Below are 6,000 nucleotides of genomic sequence, written 5' to 3' on the forward strand. Positions count from 1 at the left end.
GTTTCGGCACCAGTGTTACAATATAAAAACTCCATAATCACGGGAAGAAGGAGGCGGGAACCGGCGAACATTCCAATAAAACTTTAATAACCAAAATAAACATAAAATAGCGCGACGGCCCCTCACGGTCGACTGCCGCGCACAAACAAAAACCAAACCACAAAACAAAGCCCAGGCCTGGTCCTCTCTCGTCCTTCACTGTCGTCGCTCCTCTTTTGTATCCTCCCGATCTCCTCCGTGGGACTCGAGACCGGTGAGTGGAGCAGGTGTCGCTCATTTCCCAATCACTCCACCGGCCTCGCTCCTTTCCCACGGCTCTCGGCCCCGCCCCACTCGTCACAGTATAATTATTTTTAATATCTATAACATCTTTTAATATATATATTATTTATATTTACTATATTAATATATAATATCTTTTTATTCTTAGTTTACACAAAGTTTGTATTACTATTATAGTGAATATTAAAATATTATACAGAAATAATACTGAGCATATGTCTTAATGTCACATTTACACATTACGGTAATATGGGCCAGTGCTTGTTCACTGCACAAAATCTGGACACTTTAGATAAACAAAGACAGTGCCCTCATATTAGTTATGAATAGGAGAAAGTGCAATGTGCAACATGACGGAATAGTCACGCCTTCTGTATAAAAGGGCCAATCGCTAATTGACTCTTCGCAAAAACCCGCCCTCCTTAGTTACTGTTGCTATGTCCAACAAGCCATGCCGCTCTCACACTACACATCATGTTCTCACGCAGTGAAAAATACATTGTGGAGCAAAGAGGAAACTGACAACATGGCAACATACAACAGGTTGCTTCTGGTATAAAACAAAGTCCCAGCATTCAAATTTTGCCATTTTTTAAAGAAATTCAAACAAGAAATACCATTTTGTGGCACTTTAATGTGTCGAGACAGATTGCTGTATTGCCGCAGTTCAAGCAGCACGTGAACCACTCGTCTTTTCATATTTACTTAAAGCGCAACATGAACATGAATGAACGTCAGAACGTATTTTATTTCAACCGTGGAAAGATGTCAATACACACAACATTTCAAGTTTAAGTCCACCAAAGTTAATCTACTCTCCTATCAGATTTATTTGTCGGACAAATTGGCAGTTTTGACTGGTCACAGGTTCTAGTCTCAGCAACCTTATTACCCACAACCAAGGTGCCCTTGAGCAAGGCAACAAACCCCCAATCGCTCCCCACCACTGCAGAAATGGCTGCCCACTGCTCCGGGTGTGTATTCATGATGTGTTCGTGTATGTCTGTGTGTGTTTGTGTGTTCACTACTCAATGCTGTGTGTGTACACTTGAATGGGAAAAATACAGAGCACAAATTCCAAAAATGCAACACCATACAACGCCACACATCACGTCACTTTCACTTCAAGCTCTGGTTGCTATTGAAACAATAACATCCTGAGAAGTGCGGTAGTCCTGGTCCAGATGCATAAGCAATTGCACTTATTATGGGCTTGACAGTCCTTCAAGTTTGTCTTCCTCAATTTCAAAACAAGCGTGCTGTTCAAAAAGTAAAAAATGCTTAGCCTATTTTACTTCACTGCATGGCCAACTGAGCGAACCAACCCCATGACGTCACATGCTGTGGTACTGCAAAATGGTGGCGCCCTTGCCTTTCAAATCTATAACAAAACATCATTTTTTCTTTAAAATGGTTACATTAATCGTGTTTGTTATATCTTTTTTTTTTAATTAAAGTTGAAATCAGTTTACTAAATAATGTAAACTTAACTGAGTGCTTCACCTCCACTAAAAAAATTAAAATCATTTTTTCTAAACAGAATTTTGTTGACAGATTTGAATTTTGGAGACAGTTGTAATATTTAACCTAAGCTTGGTGAAAACTTTGGAGAATTTCCCCATTAAAAGAAATAGGAGCTGTACTTGCATGACTGTCCAAAAGGCATTTAAAAAATGGTATCCGGGTGAAATGTCTTGCCTTAAAGGGACTTTGGGTCTGCTTTCAGTGGTCTCAGAACGGTCTCAGAAAATGCCGAAGGTTTAGTTTGTAGACCTAATAGTTGAATAATCTTATTGCGGTTGTGTTATATTCAAATGTAAATGACCCTATCTGGAAAAACAGCATAATGTAAAGTATGAGTATTATTCACCCATGCACTAAAAGCAAGATGTACACAGATTATTAGAGACAAGCCAGTGGAGTGGGTCATCCTGTGACCCGGTCTGTGGTGTTGACTGTTGTCCTGTCACTGTGATAGTGGTCATGGGGGTTAGTGAAGGGCATAAAAACAGACTGTGTGTGATCAGTAGGGTTGGGTACCTATGTAACCTGTATGTACTAGAACAGAATCAGAACGCAGATTTCGGTGCCAAATAAATGCCTGAGTAAATCTATTGTAATATATTGAAATATTTGTCCTGGTTCTCCGAAATGGACTTAAGAAACATGGCCGCTGTTAGGCCATTTTTAGCGAGGCTAGAGCAATTAGCTCCATAAACTGTATACAAATTTGTGATCGCCTCAGAGTCAGTCCCCTTTCATATGAAAATGTTGGCAGACTTTGTTTCCTCCCCGTCTTTCAGCTCGCTGCTCGGCGCAGCGTGAGCGGACTCAAACAGAAACAGAGGACACAAGGTGTGTGTTTATCGATAGATTATTAGAATATCTGTATCTGTGCAGATCTATGTCATAAATACAGTTTACAAAAGGTCACGAGGGAGCAATGGGTTTCCATCCACTGTAAAGTTCACTGCGTTCACCGCTCATCACACCACAGCTGTTTCCTCCAGCGAAAATCTAGCCCTTAACACGTATGAACGCATACTTTATAAAACGATCATGCTGCTATTTTCATTTTAAAAATTTAATATAAAACATATTACAGTGCATGTGGCATACCATAAAAGTCATTCACAGAACTGATTAAAGACAGTGACAAACAGCAGTCAATTCACTCATTTTAACTAAATATCAGCGTTATTGACAGAAATACAATAGAAACATTATGTATATGTGGTTTTGTATTAAATATTGTTTTGTATTAAATATTGACCCAGATCTTGAAATACATTTATTAGCCTTAGAGTAAGGGAAGCACAACTGGGGAAATGAGAGCATCCTAGAAGAATGTGAATGCTATGTATATTTATTTTAAATATTTTTAATGTTAATGGCTCTTTTTTTTTTAAGTATCAGTTCAGGCACCGGAACCGTTTTAAAAGTATCGATTTGGCACCGGTATCGTAAAAAACCCAATCGATACCCAACCCCAGTGATCAGGTGCGGCTGTAATTATCAAACTCAACCATGCTTAACCACGCGTGGCCAGTGGCTCTATGGATGGCTCTATGAATGCACACATTGAATTGAATTAAAGTTGAATAAACTTCAAATTTACTGTTCAGTGCCCTGATGTCAGACCGACCCTTTTGGATAATAAAGTTTATTGTTAAATGCCCTGCCTCCATTACTCTGTCACATCATTATAAGTGTTTGATCGCCACATTTGAGTTATCATTGCAAAAAAAATGTGTTTATGAATATATATTCATATAGGGAAAGTGTACAAACTTTTGACTGGTACTGTACTATAATATACACAAAGAATAACAGCCGATATATCGATATCGGCCTGTTTTTACTCCCTAATATTGGTATCGGTATCACCCCCAAAAAACCAACATCGGTCAGGCTCTACTAAAAATGACAATTATTCAACAAACACTGGTGTCAAATTCTATTTAATATTACAAGCATTCAAACTAACAAATAACAACGCAGAAAATAAAACAGAAAAGTGAGAAAAAAATAAAAATAAATAAAATCAGGCCACTAATGGCCCTTCTCTGTAGCTCCATCACTCATCCTCATTTCCTGTCCACGCAGGAAGTATCCTGTGAGAGGAAATTCTTCCAACCGTGTGAGAGTATACAGAGATCCTAATAACAGCTGATGGCAAGCCAGACCGGTTCTATCTAACTCCTAATACCCAACTACAAAAACACACGGGAAGTCGCAGACAGCATCCTCTGGCCTGTGACCTCTGCTCACCTGTCCTGACATGATTCAACCAGAAATGAGTCAGCAGGAAAAAGCACTGACAAAACTTTTTATAATAAGACGGACCCCCTGTGAGACTGCCTTAAGATTTACTGAGATATATTTCAGAGTAAAAAACTGAAACAGCCAAAAAAAAAAAAAAAAATCAGATGCTCAGTGAAGTTTAAAAGGTGAAACAATGCATCTGAAAACCCAGAGATCTGTCAACCAGACTAGCATTTTTGGACATTACAGGCAGCCAGGGTCTAAATCAGTCATCACAGGTGAGAGAACAGTGATGGTGCCCAAAAATAGTGCCTGGGAGTTCTGAAACAGGGCAACAGTTGGTGACAGTTCACTGCATTCACACTGAACACAGATGATTTTCAGGACACTAAGGAAGTGCATGTGTGCCACACCTGTTCCTCGTTATATCCAGATTTGGTCAGTACTCTTGTAGCTCATAGGAAAACAGACCATCAGCATAGAGGCACGATTGAGGCACAGAAAATTCGACCTAATTGTTTCTGTCGCTTTTTGTACAACAAGACTCATTCATGCATTGCGAGGAAAAACAGCTCATCATTATGTTGGAAAATGTTGTGTAAGTTCATATACAGTAACGTACCACAAATTACCAGGTTCCTTTTTACCATGTTGTTGTATATTCACACACATATCTATGTCACGTACACATTCACAAATCAGGGCTGTTAAAAATCATAAGGGTTGTTTGTGTTCATTGATTTTGATTTTTGTTATTTGTTTTACATATTTGTTATCATAATAAATGATTTATTCACGTAATGATTTTTTGAGTCACGTCTGCTGTTTATGAATTCTGCAAATATATTCACAGACATATTAAGTGTATCCTATCTATTATTTAGATATTCTGTATCTATATATTCACAATATCTATTATTTAGATATTCTGTATCTATATATTCACTATGTATCTATATATATATATATATATTATACAGTACACTAACATATGCTATATATATAGTAGGTGTAGTATATAGTGTCATGTCTGATGTGTGTGATTATAGACCAAATATATAACAACAAACATGACACACCTAAGTATTGTGTGAACTTATACCGAAAATACACAACAACACACGTCCATTTTGTTAATATATTTAGTATATATACTCTGAATATAGTGCACAGACATACACTGTGTTATTATGTCTGTTGTTTATAGAATTGATTCATCACCCCCCATTCACCCACCCCATACCCCCCCAGAGTGGCACCGGGGTTTTGCCTGTTTATGTAATTTTATATAATACATATATATATATAAGTCATATATATAGGCTATATTCAGGCGTGTCCTATTGTTAGATAACAGGCTGTCATGTCTGTTTGTTTATGTAGCCACGAGGCGAAGCTAGCTAACGCTAATCATTCAATCCATACATTATTGATCACAAATGGTGAATCACGCACATTACAGCCCCCGTTTCACATTCAAGCGGCCATCTGAACATCTCTGTGGCATTGAAAAACCCCCAGAAACGGCTATTTGATTTAATGGTTGGATAAAACTCGTTTTGTGTGTGGAATATGTCTGTGAATGTTTCAGTTCCTGTCAGAGTCCCACTCACCTAACAGCGCGCGCAGATGTTCAGACGCGTGAGAAACATGCCCCTTCTTTGGGTCCAGAACTTTCGTGTAGATTTCTTGACGTCTCCATAACCACCCTTCGAGTGAAACATTCCGCTGTAAAAAAGGCGATTCTGTAGCCGCTTTTACCTTCCTTTCACTTTCACCATTCAGACCTGTGTGTCTCTTGTGTGTATGCGTGAATAACAGTAGCTGCCTGGACTGACTGAAACTGACCGACCGACGACGGGGCGCCAATCCTCTGGAAAAAAAATCCCCCCGTCAGGACAACGTGGCCAGATTTAGACCGTTTTCCATCACATGACTGCTTGCATATTTGCT

At 38.7% G+C, this 6,000-nt stretch overlaps 1 long non-coding RNA gene across 1 annotated transcript in view; it reads right to left on the bottom strand.

Annotated features, from left to right (window-relative positions):
* The window catches only part of LOC109096778, a 75,786-nt gene extending 70,087 nt beyond the window's left edge, over positions 1-5,699 (bottom strand). The window contains exon 1 of the long non-coding RNA XR_006162192.1: positions 5,661-5,699. This is a non-coding gene — a long non-coding RNA (uncharacterized LOC109096778). The remainder of the gene's footprint in view (positions 1-5,660) is intronic.
* Between the last annotated feature and the right edge of the window lie 301 nt (positions 5,700-6,000).

This window comes from Cyprinus carpio, chromosome A17 (genome assembly GCF_018340385.1).
Source record: "Cyprinus carpio isolate SPL01 chromosome A17, ASM1834038v1, whole genome shotgun sequence".
Taxonomy (NCBI): Eukaryota; Metazoa; Chordata; class Actinopteri; order Cypriniformes; family Cyprinidae; genus Cyprinus; species Cyprinus carpio.